This window comes from Heterocephalus glaber, unplaced genomic scaffold (assembly GCF_053883595.1).
Source record: "Heterocephalus glaber isolate CG9 unplaced genomic scaffold, H.glaber_assembly_v1.0 deba00001532, whole genome shotgun sequence".
NCBI classification, from domain to species: Eukaryota; Metazoa; Chordata; class Mammalia; order Rodentia; family Bathyergidae; genus Heterocephalus; species Heterocephalus glaber.
The window spans coordinates 31,286,294-31,308,783 of NW_028258330.1; the positions used below are offsets into that span (position 1 = coordinate 31,286,294).

The window sequence follows — 22,490 nt, forward strand, 5'->3', positions numbered from 1 at the left end:
CCTGGGCAGTTCATGCCCCCTGCTTTAAAGCTTTCAGTAACTTCCCAGCATACTTAGAGCAAAATTTTTCATAGCCTAAGAAGTTCTACCTGATCTGGTCTCTGTAGCCTCCACAGTCTTATCTCCTATCGCCTCCCCTCGGCTCTTTGAGCCAATACCCCAACCTTTCTTCTAGTCCTCAAAAATGCATCCTTAGGACCCATTCATTGCTGATTCCACAGCTGACTCCATTCTCCATTCTCCTCCTGCACTTTACAGGACTGACCAGCTCATCCATCTGGTGCCCTTCAAATGCCATTCCTTAGACAGGGCTTCCCTAATGTCATCAAAACTTACCTTGTTATTTGCTTCCTTGACTATGACCTGTTTCTCCAAATGGAATGAAATCTTCATGGGAACTGAGACCTCATCTGTCTTATTCTGTGTGTACCTTTAGCATCAAAAATCGTATGCTCTGTAAGGCCTGGCTAAATGAATCAATAAATAAACAAATGACACTATTAAAAATTATCAAAAACAGATATGCAGTATTGATCAGATGAGAATAAAGATAGATACCACCTCCAACTCAATAGACTGCTTCCTGTGACCCCTGTGTGAGAGAGACAGAACTTGCCCAGCCTAAGAGACTTCTCTCTGAAAGGGGACATTGCCTCAGGGTCTATGTGAAACTCTTTCAAACTGGCATTTCATTATAGCTCCTTTACAGAATTGATAAATAGAATCAGGTTTACCTCTTATTGAGAAGACCACATTTTCTCACTCAGATAAACCTTACTAGAGAGGAAAGGAATGTAAGTGCCTTGACCATGGCCTGACCAAAAATTGACAACAGAGAAATTAAACTGGAAAAAGTGATGAGTTTCAAAATTGGTTCTCTAGAGACCTCAGAGTTGGAGGGTTGCACATATCCATCTACTTGCCTCTCATCATCTACACAGAATGATCAAAAACAAGTAAGCGTTTACTTTTTTTAAGAATTTATTACAATTAAAGATGTATTGCTTTTAACCCATTTCAAATTATTGCCCCTCACTTCAAACACACTTATTCCATCATTCTTGACACTTCTAGTTGTGCCACTGTGGTTGCCTTGATGTTCTGAATTGGTTCAAAATAATTACCTTTCATTGTCATTTTGACTTTGGGGAAAAGGCAGAAGTTTCATAGTGCCAAATCCAGTGAATAAGGTGGATAAGGATACACAGTAATGTTTTTATGAGCCTGCTTTTCTGTTGGATAGCACGTGACAGCAACATTCACCCAATTTTGATCATGCCTCCTAAAGACAAGAAAGAGGATTTCAAGAACTCCTTCAGAAAGTAGCAAGAATGATGAGATGTATTTGAAGCAAGAAAGAGTATTTTAAGGAGGATAGCAGTATGTCCTTTATTGTAATACATTTTTTAAATTTTAAACATTCACCATTTTTCTATCACACTTCATACACTTAGATGAAGTGAGTTCTCCTACTACAACTACTAGCCACTTCCTCTTCATTCTTCTTCTGAGAATAGGCTCTGGAGCTCAACTAAACCCAAAGTCAAGTTCACCTTCTATTCCTTCCTCCCATCCAACCTCACCCTTTGTCAGCAACCTTCGTGTCTCTGAGAGGGACACCATCCTTCCAGTTACCTTAACCCTAACCTAAAACAAACAAACAAAAAAAACCCTAAGTCTCTTGACAATGTGTTTGCCTCAATTCCCACATCCTCCAAAAGCTCCCCGTGAGTCATGGCCCCCACATCCACTACCGCCACTGAGTACAAACAATATCTCTTTCTGGGCAATCTCACTTGTCTCCCCACATCCACTCAAGCATCCTTCATTCTTCCCATAGCAACTGAAATATTTGAAAATAAGATAAACCAAATTATATCCCATAGCTTCTTAAGACCCTTCTATGCTTTCCTTTTTCTTAGAATAAAAACTAAATCCTTACCCTAACCTACACAGTCCCTGCAGTCCACACGGCCTCCCTCCAGCCTGTTTTATATCTTATGGGCCTCCAACTTCATGTTCTAATCTGATGACCTTCTTTTAGTTCCAACTGTCCACCAAAACCTTGCACACACTGTTGTCTTTGCCTAGAACATTCTCCCACTACCAAGCACTAGCCACCTCCTATCCATTCTTCAAATCCCAGCTGGTTTCACTTCCTCAGGAAAGTACTCCATGACTATACAGCATAGGTCAAATCCTCCCAAGAACTACTTTTTTTTCTTCCTGAGCAATTACATCTATTTATAACTATGGACTCATTGGTGTAACTATATGACCAACTCCCACCAAACTGCAAACTCCAAAGAGCTGGAACATGTTTCCTTCTATGCTATCTTGTCTACAGGACCCAGGACAGAGTAGCTAAAATCATCAAATGAATGGATGAATGAATGCATTAATCAACCAATGAATAAGAAATAGCTCTTCTGTGGGGGTGTGCTCACCCTTCAACAGCTGGCCATGGTTCCATATCTAATAATCCTCATGAGATACAGAAGAACTGAATGAGCTAAGAGAGAAAAGTGGAAAAAATAAACTGAGCTATTGAAAGATTAAAAACCCTATGCTGAAACCAGTCATTATTTCCGTCATTTGCAAGGGCCTATTATAATTTACATATTTCTATAACAAAGAAATGTTTAATTGACTCCCAATCCTTTCTAAACGGATGACACCTTCTCTTTTTAGGAATTTTAGGTTATGCCTTGGATTCCTTCGAAATTGAAGGACATTAGTGGACATCATGGAGAGGGGAAAAGAGGCTGAGTTTGCTATCACTACTTCACCAAAAAAGAAGAGACCTGATAAGATCTAACAGATGTCCCCAGCCACTTGCTTTCCTCATTATTTCTAAGAAAGAAAACACACACACAAACACACACACACACACCAGGCACACACACTGTTGAGAAAGAAACAAAACCATTCAGACCACCAAGTCAAATGATCTTGAATGACCTAGCCATCAGCTGATACAGAGTCAACTTTGCTGCATCCTGCTAGATGCTGGAAACACAGGAGAGAGTGATCTTCAGGGCCTAAGGCCTGTGCTTTTGGACTTACAGTGTGTTGGGGGCTGTGACTGAACAGGCACTCACATCATGCTGCTAACCAAGCTGAGAGGGAAGTGCAGGGGACTGGGATAGCACAGAGAAGGGACACCTGACCTGGCCTGGAGGTCAGCAGAGATTTGCCAGAGGAACTGAGAGCAAAGCTGCTTCACAATAACCCTCAGAGCCTTGGCTTCCTCATACCCAAATGGAGACAATGAGTCCCATCTCCTGGACCTCCCAGGGTGGTAAAGACTATTAAATTTTAAATAATAATGATGCTTGTTAACACTCAGTGAACACTTATTTTGTGCCAGCTATTGAAATATGTGCATTTCTGGCATTTACTTGTTAAATCTTCATCACATCTCTAAAAAGTAAATATCCCCATACCATGAATGAGTAAGCTAAGGGTTAGGGAGTTAAGACACATACCCAAGTTGCTTATAACGCAGTTCTATCTAACACCATGCTTTAAGATATGGCATCCTGCCACCTCCCGAATTTGGTTATGAAAACCTCTCAGCCCTAAATAAACCATCAATGAATTTCAGTTCCCTTTCTGCCCTTGCTCCCTTCACCTCCTTCCTCTGTAGAAGAATAAATACAACAAAGATCTCAGAGTTATGTGACTTTCACTGGCCTCTTTGGATTCCTTGAAGTCAGGTTTGAAAGTGCCTAGAAAGAAGGAAACCAGAATATTGAAAATTGTTTCCACCTCAAGAACAATAAACCAAATTCCTGAGTCCATCCATGACCTCAAACCTCACCCAAGGGAAATCCTTGAGAAAAAGCCTCCAAATTCTGTTAACCCTGGTCCTGGAGGTCACTAAGTTTAAACGCTGGTTACAAAAGCATTCCAGGTATGCAATCTAAAAATTAGTCAAACCTCCAAGGTGCTTGGAGCATGGCCTCCTTGGAGTTCTGTAGCTGGTGTTCCACGAGACGCAGCTGTAGCTGCTCCCGTGCTGGCCCCTTATGAGAACTTTGCACCATCCCACCCATTGACATCACCAGTTGCCCCAGCCCTGCCTTCCCCTCTTCGACCTTTACTGTATTCCAAGGTTTGACTCCATAAAAGACGTGCTTCTTCACCTGATTAATTTATTCATTGACTCATATTGGGGGCCTACTATGTGCCAAGCCTGTGTTCATGCATTTGTCAATTCTCTAGTGTGCTAATACTGAGTCTGACTGCTAAGAAAATCAGAGAAGGAGCTCTGACTAATTGAAGAAGGAGACCTGAGAGCTTTATTCACTCACTGTAAGCATGTGCCTCCAGATGTCTGCCAGCCTCCTCCTTCCACTTCATTTTGAAGCTGCAAAAGTCAGAGTCAAAGGACTATGCTGCTAAAGTCAATGGGATGGAGGCCCTGCTTTCTTCAGCTCAGTTCAGCTGAGAACAATCAAGATCAGCTCCTGGGTCAACCCTAAGACCAACAAGAGATTCTGTCCCCAGCAAGTAGGGCCTAAGCTTGCTTTTTCTCTTGCAATAACAATAAAACTTGGCAGTTACTGGAACACATGGAGCCCTTGTCCCCTCAGATATCTTTGAGAATTAGTATCCAGGCCACACTCCTTGTCCTGACCTATATTCTCAGCTGCTCTGTCCTTTAACCCCTAGAAAAATGATCATGTACATAGGCTTTGTAGTCAGCCAAACTTGTGTCCATAGCAGAATTCTGTCTACCTTGGTAAATTTTGACAAATTGCTTCACATGCTTTATCCTCAGTTCTCCCACTATAAAATAGGCATAGTAATAGTAGTTGTATATGCTTAAAAATGTTGGTTTAATGATAAAATTACTTCTGACAATTCAGTCCAGAGAAAAGTTTTTATGGGGTATCCTGTACATTGTAGGACCTTTAGCAGAAGCTTTGGCTCCTACCCACTAGAGGTGCATCCCCCTCACTTATGGCACGTAAGTACCTCCAAACACTTCCAAAAGTCTCCTGACATCATTCCTGCTTGCAAACCCAATTTGTTTAACCCAATGCCAGAAAAAATGGTGTATGTTTAATTAATGTCAACCACTATTATTTCTGGCAACTAGAATATAGGTTATTTAGATGGCCTCTAGCTTTGCACAAATATTGTCTGCTCAATGTCCTGTGGTTTATTTCTGATTCTAATTCCCTGTGTACTAGCAGAACCCTCACACAAGATATCTGGAATTATAGTAAAATCAGTAGTATGACAATGTCTATATATGTTTTTTATGCTTTTCTGACCAGATAACATCTGCTCCTTTGGGAATGTCATAAGGAAGAGAACTGGAGGGGGACAGTAGAATCAGGAAGAGAGTGTTCAGAGGTAGGTAGTTTGGAGCTCAGAAAGATAATAAAAATCAATATTTAGAAGATTTGAGAGCACTACATAGATAATAGCATTCAACCAATGCAATAAGACATGAAAAGAAATAAGGATGGTGATATACTATTAGTATTATATATGAGGGACTCATAATACCTTAACTGTAAATGTACTCTGAAGATCAAATGTGTTAATAAAGATAAAAATACCTAGCCCATGTAGGCCCTCAACAAAGGTCATTTAAAACTGTCATTCAGTTTGACTTATTTCTTGCTGGGTCAGACTAAATTGGCTTAGCAGCCTAGAATGTCGAAGTTCAGAGGGATTGTTGATATGACCCAGCTCCTCATTTTAGATCAAAAGACATCTACACAGAAAAGGAAAGTAGAATGTACAAAGTCACACTGTGTTAAATAGCAAAGCCTGGGAATAGAACTAGATTTTCCCAGTGATTGAAATGCATATAGATATGCACACTTAAAATGACTCCATCCTTAGCTAGCCCATACTTAGATTACCTTGGGGTTAGATTCAGAGGCTAAGTAATTATGAGCAGATGCACCTGAGTGATATGATCTTAGGTTATCCCTGCCTGTGTCCTTGGCATACTGCAAATTATCTTCCTACCTCCTCTTCACTCTACTTTCCTTGCTCCTGGCCATGCCTCCATTTTATATACTATTCTCCTCTCCCTGATCTCCTCCCCACAAAGTCTGGCCAAGCTTTTTCAATACTACCCAGTACCATTTGATCCCATGAGAGTAGCCTGACTTCTGATTGATTTAACACTGTCTTCTTGACAACTAATTTGTATGAAGTACTTACTATGTGCTAAAAACATTAGATGCATTACCTGTCTGTACAGTAATGGTCATTATAACTGTCTTCATTTTACAGATAATGAAACTGAGGTTCAGACAGGTTTTTTTGTGGGAAAGGAAAACTACAGCATTAATGAGATAAAATTAAAGAACTAATAATCAAAACTCTAGTTGTGATACATAGTTGTCCTAGAAGATTAGGTAGATGTGACTGAATTACTGGAGATAGGGAACTAGTTTATTATGAAGGCCCAAAGAAAGGTAGTGGGGGTGAAGGCCTCCTGAGAAGAAAGCTGATCTCCCAGAATTATGCTTTTTCCCTTGTGTCTGGTTGATAGTGTCAGGAGAATGGGAAATGGGATGGTAGTAGTGCTGAACTTCCTGATAAGGGTAATTCACAGGCAGACATGTCTCTTGCCCCCCTCTGGCACTCCCAGAAGCCCATATCCTACTCTGAGACCAGGCTCATAACACTGTAAGGCTCTTATTTGTCCTCACCCTCTCGGTCTCTAAATCAGAGGTGAGGTGGAGATTATACCTGTCTTGATGCCTGATGTCCAGCTCCTGACCCATTTCTAACGAACCCATTTGTGGACGCATCCAAAGCCATGACCTACTTCCTACAGGGCTTCTCCTCAGACATGCTTCCCTGTGGACTTTCTTGTGTTCTAGTGTTCCTGCACCCTACAGCCAGCAGCACCACTACTTCTGGACAGCTCCACCCCACCCAGCCTTCTCCTGGTGTTGACCTGGACTCCACCCTATCTTTTCCTCTCTCAGCCCAAGTCTTCTGACTCTTCCTGATCTGGCCCAGAAATGTGTCTCTGACATGTGGATCTTTATAACAACTGCTAAAAACTTGACCCAATTTCTCTTCCTCTGAAATACTCAACTCTCAATAGTGCAAATCTGTTCACATCAGGTGTGATTGATTCTCATTTCTTTTAGTGTAGAACCCATTCCTCATAAGCTGGGTGTCCTACCCTAAGCTGAATCTGTCCTGGATTTCCTCTACTAAATGAGTCTAGGGAAGATGGGATGCTTAAAGCTAAACACTAATGCTTGAAACATTTGATCCTATGCTCAATAACCCTTAGGTCTTAGAATCTTAGATCTAAATGGGGACTTAATCAACTTCTCCCCATAAAACTCTCTTTTCTTGATTTCTGCCAATGAGAGGGAACTTACAGTGTCAAGAGCCAGCCATTCTGTTGTGTGAAGGACTTCACTGTCACAGAGTCCTAGAATCTGAGATTCAGTATATACCCAGAAGATGATGACTTTCTACTCAATGAAGATAAAGTTCTGCAACAAACCCACAAATAGCATAATTAGCTCTTTGGAAATATCTACTCTTTGATGAAATTTTGTTCTTTAACGTAAATGCAGGCTTTTGCCTATTCTCCAAATAAATATCTTCCACTATACAAAATATGGCTGGTTTCTAAATTGTGCCACCAATTTTTTTCTTTCCAATCAAAAATTTGAATCTACTTGCCTAAGAGTACAGGCTCTAGAGCCAGAATGCCTAAGTTAAAATGCCATCTCTGCGATTTATGAGCTGTGGAAAGATGGCTGAATTACTTAAATTCTATGAGCCTCAGTTTCCCTATTTGTAAAGATAATACCTACCTGCAGCTATTAGGACTAAATAATATAATAAATATAAAATGTTAAGTATGTTGTCCAACACAATAAATGCTCTATAAACATTGTCTTCTATTATTATATTATTATTATTATTATTGTCTATGATATCAATGATGACTTTTTTCTTGGAATCCCATATGGGATCAAAGCAGTACTGCTCTAATAGTAGTATGCAGGAATATCCCAGGGGCCCATTGCATATTTTCCTACTCCCCTTTTTTGATGCCTCCTCAGACACACCATTAAAATCTTAAGATTCTTCCCAGCGTAGTTTGAATACTAAAATCGGTGTGATAATTGAAATATTCCCCTAGGAAAGGCCAATTGCAAAAACACATGGAAAGTGTATCATTTTCTATTATTGCTGCAACATACTAAATGGCTTAGAAACCACAAACGTGGTATGTTGTAGTTCTATAGGTCAGACATTCAACACAAATCTTAATAAGCTAAAATCAAGGTGTCAGCAGAGCTGTGTTCCTTCTGGATGCTCTAGCAGATAATATGTCTCTTTGTTGTATCCAGCTTCTAGAATGTGTACCCACATTCTTTGACTTTCTCCATCTTCAAATCAGTAATGTAGCTTCTCTTAAACCCTGCTACCTTCATCATATCTCCTCTGACTCTTTAACCTGTATCCCTCTTCTACATGTAAAGACCCATGTAATTATACTGGTCCCATCCAGATAATCAGGGATAAACTATATTTTAATGACAACTGCTTAGTAGCCTTAATTCTATCTGCAACTATAATTTCCCTTCATCATGTAATCTAGCATAGCATAGCCACAGTTTCCAGATCTCAATATACAGACACCTTTAAAGGGCCAATATCCTGCCTACTACAAAGGTCACTAGAAGGCTCCTTGGAGATCTGTCTGGGCAAATCACTTAACATTTGAAGATGTAAACAGCCTATTCATCTCACTATGATACCTTTCATCCCCCTATTCTCCATCTTGTTCTGAATTTTAACATGAGAATCATTGACAAATGCCTTCTGCCTCAAGACAAACAGTCTATAAGGTTACCCAGACATACCAGAGATGGCCATCCTTTTAGGGTTATTCATTGCAAGCAACAGAAAATGGTTCTGGCTGATCTGTGCCTAGAAGGCATTTGTTTGTAGTTTATTTTGAAGCTCACAAAGCCTCTGGAAGAATGAAGGAGCAATCACAAGTAAACCCCCCACGTCAAGAACACCATCAAGACCAACCCCCCACATAATACTGTAAAATTTATCCGGGCAGAAGTTATTACTATCAACTTTCCAATCTGACTGGCAGGGACATGAGACTTTGTCTAAATGTTGCTGCCACTGCCACCCCTGGAAATTCAATCAACAGGGTTGATTATTAATCCACATTTGTATTCTTTAGCATTATTTAAACCCAGCTTCATGCCATGGATAGTTGTCTCTGACTGGCCAAACCTAGAGCACCTCCCATTGCCCTTGCTGCAGGGAAGCCTGGGAAATTACACTATTTTAGCTTTATGGTGTTAGAAAGAGCCACAGCTCACCAAGAAACATAGATATTATTTGTCCAAATTATTCCAATTATACAGAAATGAAAAATAATATCCATGACAAATATCCACAATTCCAGTCTAGGAAGCTTATTTTTGGCGTGGGTTTTTTTTGGGGGGGGGGCACTGGGAATCAAACTCAGGTCCTTGAGCTTGCAAGGCAGGCCACGAAACCACTGAGTTAAATCCCCAGTCCTCAGGAGCTTATTTTTAAAAAGAGGAATAAGGATATTTTGTAATTATATATTAATAAACTTATTATACCACTAAACTGATTCCTTCTTTTCTAAGTGTGCACAACCCTTATGCCATTTTAAAAAATATTTCTAGTTCATTGCCAAAGACTGGCCTTGAGCCCATAAGTTCTAGAGCCCAGGTTTTGAAAATCAAACTAAGACTTGCCCAAGGGCCGGGGGATTTAGCTCAGTGGTTCCGGCTCCTGCCTCGAAAGCGCAATGTCCCGAGTTCGATCCCTGGTACCAAAAAAAAAAAGACTTGCCCATCCTCAACCCTCTGGCATTCCACTACTTCCCAGTCCTCTTTCCAAAGGAAACTGACAGATTCTACGAAGACTTGTGTAACCCCTGGGCCATATAATTTCTGTGAGATTGGGACCTGAATTAAGAGCAGAGGGTGTGGCTTCCATCTTTCTCCTATCTTGAGTTTTACTCTTTATGGATTAAAGAGCTTTTGACTTGATGAACTAAGCAATGTGGTGTCTTCTCCAGTAACTGTCAACATTATACCTACCATCATATCCAAGTTGTGCATCCTTTCCTAACACTTATTTCCAAACAGCTTGGTAAAACCCTCATTTTAATTTTCAGTAGTTTTTCAAAAGCCTTTGCTCTTCTTCAATTTAGACTTCCTGACACAGCTCTTACAAATGTAGGTCATTTCTCCAAGTGTTGTACTATATGCCCTTTCTTAATATTTGTTTAAAACTGGTGCCCATCAGAGATGATACTATGGAGTCACACTGTTCATTCATATCAGGAAAATACAATGGAAGGAACATGGATGTTAGAATCAGATCCACAGCAACTTGAATCTCACCTACATCTATCAGCAGTAGTGTGAGCATTACCTCTAAAATTGGGATAACCATGCCTATTTACTATCGTAGAGCCGCACAGCTGGGTATCTTTATGGCAGACCCTTGCAGGTCTGTTTTCCTTGAAGTTCTCTTGAGGATGTTTCCTTCAGTGAACATAGTTCTGTCTGTCTGAACTCCTGCTCTCTGCCTTGAATGCTGCTGGCACCACCACCCCTGGAAACTCAATCAATGGTGTTGATTCTTCCTCCATATCTGCATTCCTCAGCATCATTTAAACCAGCTTCAAGTCACAGATAGGTGCCTCTGACTGGCCAAACATGCTTTTGGAAAACAGATGGACCAATATCCACCAAACTGAGAGGTTAGTTGAGGTAGCTCAACATGAAATATAAGCTATACAGCATGCACAATAGTCTCTTGGGAGAGTGAGGACCACTGTAAAATGGACATAAATTCCCTAGGATAAATGGGGCCCTGAGCCAATTGTTTTGGTGGGAGTCTGTCAAAAATCAATTTAATTTAAAATTACAGAGCAAAATATGGCCCATGTGAGCCATAGTGATTTATAACGAAGACTTAGAGTAATGGGTCAAGAACAGGTAATAACACACATTTATTATCCAATCAGGATAGTGCACATGAAGATTTCTTCATAATGTCCAGCCACTGTCTCTTCCTACTCATTTCCAGGAACCATCCTGTGGCAGTTAATTCTATGTCAACTCTGCTGCACCACCGAATCCAGATATCTGGTTAAACATTATTTCTTGGTGTGTCTGGGAGGATGTTTCTAGATGCTATTAGTATTTGAACAGGTAGATGTGGGAAGGTAGATGGCTTTCCATAATGTAATTGGGCATCATCTGGTTCTTCTGAGGGTGTACATAGAATTAAAAGGTGCAGAAAAGAGGAATTTGCCCTTTTCCTTCCTGCTTACATGATTAACCTGGGACATTAGTCTTCTCCTGCTCTTCAACTGGGTCTCAGGCCTTAGAACCCTGGCTGGGATTATACCCCAGGCTTCCTTGAGTCTTAAGCTTGCAAATTATTGGAACTTCTCAGTTTCCACAATCATGTGAACCAATTCTGTGTGCGCGTGTGTGTGTGTGTGTGTGTGTGTGTGTACAGAAATATGTATCTTTTTATGTACTTATTTTCAAGTGCACTGTTTCTGGCTAGTTTTATATCTCCCACTAAAAAGTAACTAGGCTGTATTTACTCGCATGTCATTTCACAACCTACTTGTTTGAAAACAATACAGATCTCTGACATGTGCAGTCCCTTACTAGCATTTTTAGTGCCAGTTACATCATTACTCATGGTTCTGTGTCACCTGTCACACTATCTTTGAATACCAGCTCCCAGTGACTCAAGGGTTGTTACTGAGCTTCACTGATGAAGACCACAAATGCAAGACTTACTAAGAGTATGTGGGAAATGGTGAATAATTCATATTCTAGTTATGTCAAATTTACCATTCAGCATCTTATAACCTACACATAGAAAAATCTATCTTCTGTGTTTAGAATTTTTTCTGCAATAATCATTGGATTTCTATAAAGTGATCTCTTTCATTGTTGGCTATACAGCTATCTTCTGCTCATAGCTATCAATGGAAGCACCAGAGAGCAGCTCATAATAAAAGCAAGAAGAGTGGTTCCATGCACCCTAGAAGGTCTGTACTTTGCTCATACAAATTAAGACCAACCCAGAAGAGCATACGATATAGCCATCAGAAGCAAGAGAGGCCATCACTATAAAGGTCCCATTGCCCATCTCAGAAACCCTTGGAATTGATAATCATGGCCTCCTCTGGAAGATATTGGAATACACTCTGAGCCTTGGTGAGGAACCAGTTCAGGAGCTTACCTGACCACCCCAGGTCACAGCAGTGAAAACTACACAAAGAGAGAGAAAGAATGGTAAGGGATCATAGATCAGCAGAGTCAAGTAGAAATGTGCTGGAAGACTGGGCCAACTAAGCAGCAGGAACAACTGGAAAGGTGAGGAACTTGGAAAGAATGCACATCTGAGAAACATCAAGTGTTCTCTTGTAGCTGAGATAACAAGTATTTATGGGAGGTCAGAATAGGAGCCTGGTATAAGAACAAAGCTAAATTTGGCTGGCTTCATATGTCAAGCTAGGGAATTTGGCATTTATTCTGTAATCTATGAGGTCTTTATGTAATATAATAAATAGAAGATACACATGATTGGGCTGGAGTTTTAAGAAAATCACTGTAGTAACAGAGAGAAAATCTGACTGGAAGAGAGGGAGACTGGTAGATGAGAAACCAAATAGGAGGATATTTTGATTATCCAGTAGGAGATTAGGAGATTTGGAAATGAATTAAGTAAGCAATCATTGAACCAGAGAGAACACAATAGATTCCAGAAGTGTTTTGGTAGCCAAATGGGCAGGATGCTGTGACTGAAGGGTGTAGGAGTGAGGGTCAGGGAGTAGACCAGGATAACTCCCCAGTTCTACCCACGGTAACTAGGTGGAGAACAGTGTCATTCCTGAAACAGGGAACAGAGGCAGAGCAAGTTTGGCAGGAAAGAGTATCAATTCAGGCTGGGACTTGCTGGTTAAAGGAGCTGCAGGACACAGAAGAGGTTCCCAGAAGGCAGAGAGCATATTAAAATCTAGGATTTAAATTTTTTTCTTAAAAGCACTGTAAAGCCTGCAGAGAAGATTCTGGAATGAAAAGGAAACTCAGAGGAGAATCTAGGAACCTATGAAATTTAAAGAATCATTATAAAATAAAAATCAAGAGTTAAAAGCAGGAGACCCAGGGATGAAGTGCATCTCCTAAGTTCTGGAAACCACACCAAGTTCCTTGGCCATGTTTTCACAGTCAACTATTCATATGCACCCATATTCCCTCTTTTCCTGTGATTTTGATAAGAAAAACCACAGCCTGCACTGTCACTGGATTTACAAGAGCAAAATTTCTTCAGAGCCTAACATGGGTGTCCTCTTGAGTCAACAGAACTGAACAAAGTCATTGGGTGTGTAAAACACTGACTTCAAAAACATGCCATAAACTTTAGGTAGGATATTGTCTAGGAACTGGCCATGAGAGTCAATCAGTCACAGCCAATTGCCCTGAAAGTCATAAGTACAAAAGCTTAGATCTTAGGTCTATAGGCAAATAAAGATAGAAAACCCTTAGATTTATTTGTGTCTTCTCCAAATTCAAATGGAGAAATGGAAGCCAAGATATTTGGAAGATCAAGATCAATAGTAACACAAGTTTACTGCAAGCGTGTGACTAAGTTTTCTGAGCATGATTTAAAAATCTTAAGAGACAGAGCACTTTCACAATTTCTCTGTCAGTGAAAACAGGCACCACAGGCCTAGCTCAGGAGCCAATGAGTCTGAAATTCCTCCACTCAGTCAGAAGCTACTAGGATGAGATGCAATCCTCAAAAGCATGTATAGTTAAAAAAAAAAAAAAAAAAACTTGAAAGTAGTCACTCTTGATAGGGCTCCACAGACTGTGTTTGCCACATATCCCTTCCTTGTTAGGCCACTGGGATCTCCATTTGTCCTGGGCAGAATCTTTGGGGTCATTTAATGATCATTCCAAAGGGAACCATGGAGACAATCCAAATCTGTCTTGCAAAAGTGATCTTTCTTGAAACTACCTTGTGAGGATTCTCCTCCCTGAAAAGAGCTATCCATGACTATCCATAGAAAACAACTATCTATGGAAGCATTTTCATAGCTTCTTCCCTGGCATCCCTCTCTCTGGGGCTTTGTTTTGGCATTCTCCTCCACAGCAGCCAAAAGGATCTTTTTGAAACACATTTATGAAAATATCAAGCACACAGGAGGTGAGCCATTCCCAGTGCACAAGAGGTGGCTTCCAGGCTGCCATACCACCCCCACCTGCACAGAGGAGGTGAGCCAAGCGGGCACCAGCAGCACCCCCCATTGAAATGAGAAGACACTTAAACAAGTCTCAGAACAAGACTTCCAGATCAACTACAGCAACTCCAAAGGGAAATAAGATGGAACACTCTAATACTCAACCCCCTGGACTCCCTGAACTGGCAACAAAAGAGGATCTGGAAAAAATGAAATCAAAAATAATTTCTCAGATAACAGCAGAGATTGTGCTCATAGTGCAAGACATGATTAATAAATCTAGAGAGGAGCTCAGGAGCATGATGGAATCCCAACATAGGAAGCAAATGGAATCCATAAAACAGATGCAAACAGATTCCTAGGAGATTAAAAACTCTATTGAAAGTCTATGCAGCAGAATGAGCCAAAGTGAGAACAGAATTTCAGATATAGAAGATAAGATTGCAATTAGAGACCAAGAAAAGAAAAATTGCTTTAAAATTGTACAGGACCATGAGAAATCAATCCAGCAGCTGCTAGACAATGCAAAGAAGAATAACATAAGACTGATTGGAGTCAATAAAGAAACAGGAGAGAGTGCAGATGACATTAAAAAAACTATTCACAGAAGTGATGGCAGAAAACTTCCCAAACAGGGGAAAAGAACTTGACATACAGATAAGAGAAGCTTATAGAACTCCAACTAGCCTTGATCAAAAAAAAAAATCTACACATAGACATACAATTGTTAAGATTCCAGAAACTCAACTGAAGGACAAAGTTCTACAAGCAGTTAGAGAAAAGAAACAAATCACATACAAAGGAAACCCATCAGAATCACAGCAGACTATTCAATGCAAAACCCTCAAGGCAAGAAGAGCTTGGAGTGATGTATTTCAAGCCCTAAAAGAAAACAGCCTCCAACCCAGATTGATGTGCCCTGCAAAACTATCTTTCAAAATTGATGGAGAAATAAGATACTTTCATGACAGAGAGCACTTTAGGAACTTCATGAATACCAAACCAGCACTCCAAAAAAATTTTAGACAGTATCCTAGGAACAGACATTTAGGATCACAACCCCAGGAAGCCCAGCAGAATGAATCTGTTGGGCACAACAAGAAATTAAACACAAAGGGGGAAAATCCAACAAACAGAAAAAGTCATGACAATGACAAGTCAATATGTATGAGTTATAACCATCAATGTTAATGGTCTCAATTCACCAATCAAAAGAATAGACTGGCATAATGGGTCAAGAAGTAACATCCAACAACATGCTGCATACAAGAAACACATTTAATTTTAAAAGAAACTCATAGACTGAAAGTTAAAGGGTGAAAACAATACTCCATGCTACAGGAATCCAAAAAAAGCCAGAGTAGCTATCCTCTTTTCAGATCAAGTGGATTTCAAACCAAAATCTGAAACACTTCTGGTCCCAAGAATTTCAGATAAGGGACAGTCAATCTGTATGTACAAATCTATTGTGAACATGTGTTTTCATTTCTCTTAAGTAAAACCTTAAGAACAGAACTCTTATGACTGAAACAGCTTTCTACCACCCAGGCCTTCCTACCATTTGCTCTGCCATGCAAGGACTGAAACTTCTAAAAGGCTCCTAGGGCAGAGAAGCTCAGCTGGTCCCAGCACCCAGAAGGAAGCTCCCCACCTCCATCCCAGGCTCCTAGGGCAGAGAAGCTGAGCCGGTCCCAGAACCCAGAAGGAAGCTCCCCCGCTGCCATCCCAAGCTCCTAGGGCAGAGAAGGTGAGCTGCATGGGTGGCAGAAGCACCCACCCCACCCCCGTGGAAATGAGAAGACACATAAACAATCCTCAAAAACAGACTTCCAGATCACCTACAGCAACCCCAAAGGGAAACAAGATGGAATAATCTGATACTCAACCACCTGGACTCTCTGAACTGGCAACAAAAGAGGATCTGGGAAAAATGAAATCAGAAATAATTACTCAGATAACAGCAAAGATTATGCTCATGGTGCAAGACATGATTAATAAATCTAGAGAGGACACAGATAAAAAAATAGAGGATCTGAGGAACATGATGGAATCCCAACATAGGAAACAAATGGAATCCATAAAACAGATACAAACAGATTTCCAAGAGATTAAAAACTCCATCGAAAGTCTGCACAGCAGAATAAATCAATGTGAGGATAGAATTTCAGATATAGAAGATAAGATTGCAATTAGTGAGGAGGAAAAGAAAAATTGCTTTAAAATTCTAAGGGAACATGAGAAATCAATCCAGCAGCTGCTAGACGATGCAAAGAAGAATAACATAAGACTGATTGGAGTCAATGAAGAAACAGGAGAGAGTGCAGATGACATAAAAAAAACTGTTCACAGAAGTGATGGCAGAAAACTTCCCAAATAGGGGAAAAGAACTTGACATACAGATAAGGGAGGCATATAGAACTCCAGCTAGCCTTAATCAAAAAAAAAAAATCTACACATAGGCATATAATAGTTAGGATTCCAGAAATCCAACAGAAGAACAAAATTCAATAAGCAGTGAGAGAAAAGAAACAAATCACATACAAAGGAAAGCCCATCAGAATCACAGCAGACTTCTCAGTGCAAACCCTCAAGGCAAGAAGAGCTTGGAGTGATGTATTTCAAGCTCTAAAGGAAAACAGCCTCCAACCCAGATTGATGTACCCTGAAAAACTATCTTTCAAAATTGATGGAGAAATAAGATACTTTCATGACAAAGAGCACCTTAGGAACTTCGTGAATACCAAACCAGCACTCCAAAGAATTTTACATGATATCCTAGGGACAGATATTGAGGATCATAACCCCAGGAAACAAAGCAGAATGAACCCATCTGGCACGACAAGAAATTAAATGTAAAGGGGGAGAACCCAACAAAAAGGAAAAGTCATGACAAGGCTTTTAAAACTTTTAACTTCATCGCCCTAATGAGTGCATAATTCAATCTGGTTATTGTGCTGATTAGTATTTTTCTGATTCTAGAGCTGCACACCTTTCCTTGTGCTATACTGGCTATTTATCATCTTCTTATGTCTACTTTTTAATTGAGTTGTCTATTAATGAGCTATAAGAGTTCTTTATATATTCTGGTCATAGGTTATATGCATTGTATATATGGTCTGTTTAAGGACTACTTTTCATTTTAATGATGTCATTTAAAGTTCGAAATTTTGATGGAATCTCATTTATCAATTTTTTCTTTTATACATCATGTCTTTTGTATCCTAGGTAGTTCTTGCCTATCCTGAATTCATAAACATTTTCCCTTATAATTTCTTCTTAAAGTTTTATACTTTTAGGCTTTCATATTTAGGTTCATAGATCCCTTCAAGTTATTTTCATATATGGAAATAAAAGGTTGAGGTTAATTTTTATATACGGATACCAGGTGTTCTAGTGCCGTTTGCTGAAAACACTATCTCTTCCTCAGCTCTTGAATTGAGTTTACATTCTATAAAATGCTAATCTTAAATAATCTTTCAAAACTCAATGGACTATATATGTGTAGGTCTATTTCTAGATTCTCTGTTTTATTCCAATGATCTATATGTCTTTCCTTACACCAACACTGCCTTGATTGCTGTAGCTTTAGAAGAAGTCTTAAAATTAGGTACTAAATGTCTTCCAACACTGTTTTTGTTTTTGTTTTTGTTTTTAACTTTTCTAGGTCCTTTGTACTCCTACATAACTTTTAAATTTCAATATCCAATTCTTCATTTATAGCAAGTATACACAGACCTGAATTTTTATATATACCTTGTGTTTTCTAATCCTGCTAAATTCAAGTACAAGTTCTAGGGGCTCCTAGAGATTTCTTAGTATTTTCTCTTTAGATGATCATTTCATCTACATATAAAGATGTTGCTTCTGCCATGCCAATCCTATCCTAGTTGTGTCATTTTATTGCCAGACTATTTTGGTGGGGACTAGGTTTCAAAGTTTAATGGACAGATAAAGAGTAAGCATATCTGCCCTTGTTCCCCACCTTAGGAAGAAAGCATTGTATCTTCTCCATTCATATAAGGTGTTTTTGCTGGAAGTATGGAGTACATGTCTTTGATCTGTTGAGAAGGTTCTGTTCTACTTCTAGTCTCCTGATAGCTTTTATCATGAACAACTGTAGAATTTAGTCCGATACTTTTTCTGCAACTAGTGACAGGATCATATGGCTTTTTCCTTTCCTCTGTTAAAATGATGACTCGTGGGGGTGGATCTTCCAATGCTGAACCAACACTGCCATCCCTATAATAAAACCACTTTCTACATACTGCCAGATCTGACTTCTAATAGATTGTTTTGTTAAACAAATTTCTATGTTCATACTTTTTTCTTCTATTATCTTTATCCAGTTTTAGGATTATCACAATGTTGATTTCCTAAAATGAGGGGAGAAGTGTTCCTTCTTTTTTCTGCTTTAAATGTTTGATATAATTTTTCAGTTAAAATGTATATGAGCCTGTTGTTGTCATATAGGTAGGTTTTCAAGCTAGGAATATGCTTTCTTTAATAGGTGCTATTCAAATTTTATATTTCCTCCAGAGTTAGTTTCATTAATTTGTCTTCCAAAGTACTTCTTAGAAGTTGTCAAATTTATTTCAAAAAATATTTTTGCAATATGCTTTCTATATCCTTTTAAATTCTATAAAATCTGTGGAAATGTCTCCTAGATCTTGATATTATAATTTTAAATGTATAATTGATATTGTGTAATAGGAAGAAAAGGTCTAAAGGAGCAGGGAAAGTGGGAGTGGTAGGGGAAAGGAAAGATGGGAAAAGAAAAAATATGAGAAAAGGAAAAAAATGGAAACAAAGTCTTTGCAAATAGGGAAGGATGGAGGGGGTGAAGGGTGGGCAGGGAAAGGGAAAAAAATAAGAACCAAGATACTCATGTAATAGTACAAGATCGCAATGATCAATGTAACTGTATTTTATTCCTAAAATGTACCAATAAACTTAATGGGAAAAAAAAAAGAAAATATCACTCTCTGCTTGGAAGTACTCAAGGCTTCCCTCTAATATAAGCATCTGAGCAGAGTATTCAAGACCCTCGCTATAGCCTGACTCTTGTTGCCCAGTCATACCTTCTTCCAGGTCCCCCCAGCATTCTGTCACTTTGGTGTCTTCCAGCTTTCTGAGTGCATCAGATGTTTTTATACCACCACGCCTTTGCAATGCTTCCTGTAGTGCTACTTTTCCTGATATCCCTTACAAACAACTCACATTTACTCTTATTTATTTGAATATTTTATATCTAGACTTTGAATTCTTTCAAAACAGCAAGTAGTGTCTTATCTTGTTATCCCCAGCAGAGAGTTCAGGCTTGTTAGTGTGCTAGAATGCTTATTAGCCAATCAGACCCCTTGCTACAGACAGGATTAAGAGAAAGACTGAGAGCAGCTTATACATAATGCAGAGTAAGCCTCCCTGTGAGTGTGAAGGGGGACAGTTAACAATTACCATTAAGTGTCACAGTGGCCATGTTTCTATTCAGTAGGGGAATCCATTTTCAGCTCAAATCAAATTCAGGAAGTTACTTTCCCTACCTCTTTATTAATTCCTCCCAACAACTCTAATCATGGATGGACCATGGAGAATTTAGAAGCCCAGATTATGGATCTTAAGTGTAGCCCTGGGCACATAGGATAGGGGGAAGGGCTTGATCCATAGAATAAAAAGCTGGGGCAGCCATTTTACACAGTACATAAGAGCATGCAAAGCTCCTTAGGAACATTTAGGGATTTCATTGGTGGTCCATTAAAAAAAAAACATTTTTGGGCAAGAACACAAGAAGCAGCTTGAATTTCTGCAAACAATAAAGTGAGGCCAGATATGTGTGACCAAAAACAGGAAAGCATCTTCAGAAAAAAGTGTCTCCATGAAGTACCAGAACATGGCCTATTCTCTTGGCTGTTCACAGCCTTGGGTTTTCCCCAGGTCCTCAGTGATGATGAAGTGGATGCCTACAGAAGGCCCTCACACTAAATCATGGATAGGATTTTTCCATTCTAGTGCCTTCAAGTTACCCGTAAAGGTTTTTCATTCTAAATGAGAGCTCAGTATTATCCACTAACATTTTTGTTGTCTTCATGAAGTCCTAAATTATTGAGTCTCTTCAGTTACTCGGTGATCCCTGTTCTGGTTCCCCCTTACCTAATGTATGAAAGCAATATTTGGATGCTCAAATAGAGTATTCATTCATTTAATAAGTATATGTTGAGCACCTATCATGCATTACATATTGGGAGCATAATGATTAACAAAAGATTCTGCACTCTGGGCATTGATAATCTGAGGGGATCGGAGGGATACTGACAAGCAGTAAAGACTTGGAATACAGGTCATTCCATCCTATGATGTGGAATCAGAAAGGCTTCAGAGACACAGAGATGAGGCTTCTGACCTAAACAAGTCGGTCAGGAAAAGCTTCCTAGAGGAATGATGTCCATGCTAAGGCATCCTCTTAGACAATATAGAAAGAAAGAGAAGATGGAAGTGTGGTGCAGGCAGAAGGAGCCAGGAAATTGTAAGAGAAAAGACTTGAACTTGAGAGAATCTGTGACCTGTTAGGGGGACTTGAGAAAAGTATGATAGGTCCAAGTGTGAACCTAGCCTGGTTCAGGCCTTCTGCACATGTTGCCAAGGAAGAGACCAGAAAGTTCGGGGCAGAGCCCAAGACTGGCCTCCACTTGACACTCCATTTTCACCTTAGTTATAAGCTTACTTATAGTCTTGTTACCAGGGATGCAGGGTCACAGTGGTTCTTGAAGCACCACACTACACTCAGAATTCTCCCAGAATTCATCACATAAGGAAGGGTGGGAGGAAATTTCCAGCCATGAGTAAAGAGAATCTGTCTGCCACTGCATGGTCCAAAGAAAAGACAATTGGATGCATTTCAGTCATATATTGTGGGGACATATGAATGTGGCATAGATTACTGCAGGAGTTCAAGAGAGGATTCTGGGAGGGATTACTCAGTCAGGATACAAGAAACATTTCCTAAGAAACCTGTGTCACATAGACCCAGGATTGGTAGAGAAGTAAAGCTGCTTGAACAAACATGTGTTGTTCACCAAGCTCTTACTATTCTCAGGCTTCTGGTAGGTATTTTAAAATCTATCATGAAGTTGGCCCTTCATGATGACCTTATAGGAGAAACAATAAATGCCCACTTTTCAGATCAAGAAACTGAGGCCCGTGGAGGTGTAAGAAGCTTGCTCAAAATCCATTTGGTAAGTGAGAGGGAATTTAAATCCTGGTCTCCTGCTGCCTCTCACTCCCTACTCCAAATCTTCTCATGCAATCATTCCTCCAGCCCGGGTAAGGTTGGCAACATTAATAGTTTCAGATGAAGAAAGCAAGGCTCAATATGTGGCAGAAGGTACTGGAAATGTGTTTGGAGCTGATAAGGATGGACCAGTCAGCACATTTTCTGAGGCAACTCCTCCTGCTGAGGGCCACCTCCCACAATCTCATTCCAACCTTTTAATGAAAAATAAACGTCCCCCCATCCATACCCCGTTCACCAGGCCAGATCAGGCAATTACACAGTGTTTGTGTGGGAGTGGACTAGTTCTGAGAGGTCAGGTTGGCAATCAGGAATGATGGTAATGAGAGAACCCAGCTGGCCCAGCTGGGTCTTCCCAGGGTTCCTCTACCCCTCTCTTTCTTCTCCTTCCCCTCTCAAACCAGCTTGCCCAGACCAGAACTGCCCTGTCCTGCCTGAGTAAGGCAAAATCCACCAACATGCCCAGGGGTCCTGAAAGCAAAGATTTTGCATGCTTTCCAACCAGACGCTAGCACAAGGCTACCCAGCACAATGGCTAAGGGCATGAGAACTGTAATGACACTGACCTTCCCTACTCATCCATGTTTGAACCTGAACAGTGGCTCCATATCTTGGAGTCTCAGTGTTTTCTCAGTGTTGAAAAATGTGGATAATAGTAGCATGCAGATCATATAGTTAAATGAAATCATCCATGTAAAAAGAATTACCAGGACCAGTTACATACATACATGCACCAACACACATCTATCATAAGTACATAGCTCACTGGATTTCCACAAACTGAGCACATTTGTGTAACCAGCACTAAATTTAAGAAACAAAACAATACGAGCATCCTTGAAGCCCCCACCCTACAAGTGTCTGGTCACTATTGCCTTCCAATAGTATCCACTGTCCTCACTTCTAAAA

General features: G+C 39.9%; 1 long non-coding RNA gene across 4 annotated transcripts in view; it reads right to left on the reverse strand.

Moving 5' to 3' along the window:
* Positions 1–22,490, reverse strand: part of LOC110347355 (uncharacterized) — a 103,571-nt gene that overhangs the window by 41,488 nt on the left and 39,593 nt on the right. For 2 of the 4 annotated variants that reach the window (XR_015442038.1, XR_015442037.1), the window contains exons 3-4: positions 7,377–7,493; positions 337–2,512 (exon numbers count right to left, since the gene is read on the reverse strand). This is a non-coding gene — a long non-coding RNA (uncharacterized LOC110347355). The remainder of the gene's footprint in view (positions 1–336; positions 2,513–7,376; positions 7,494–22,490) is intronic. The other 2 variants (XR_015442039.1, XR_002391934.2) reach the window with 1 other exon arrangement.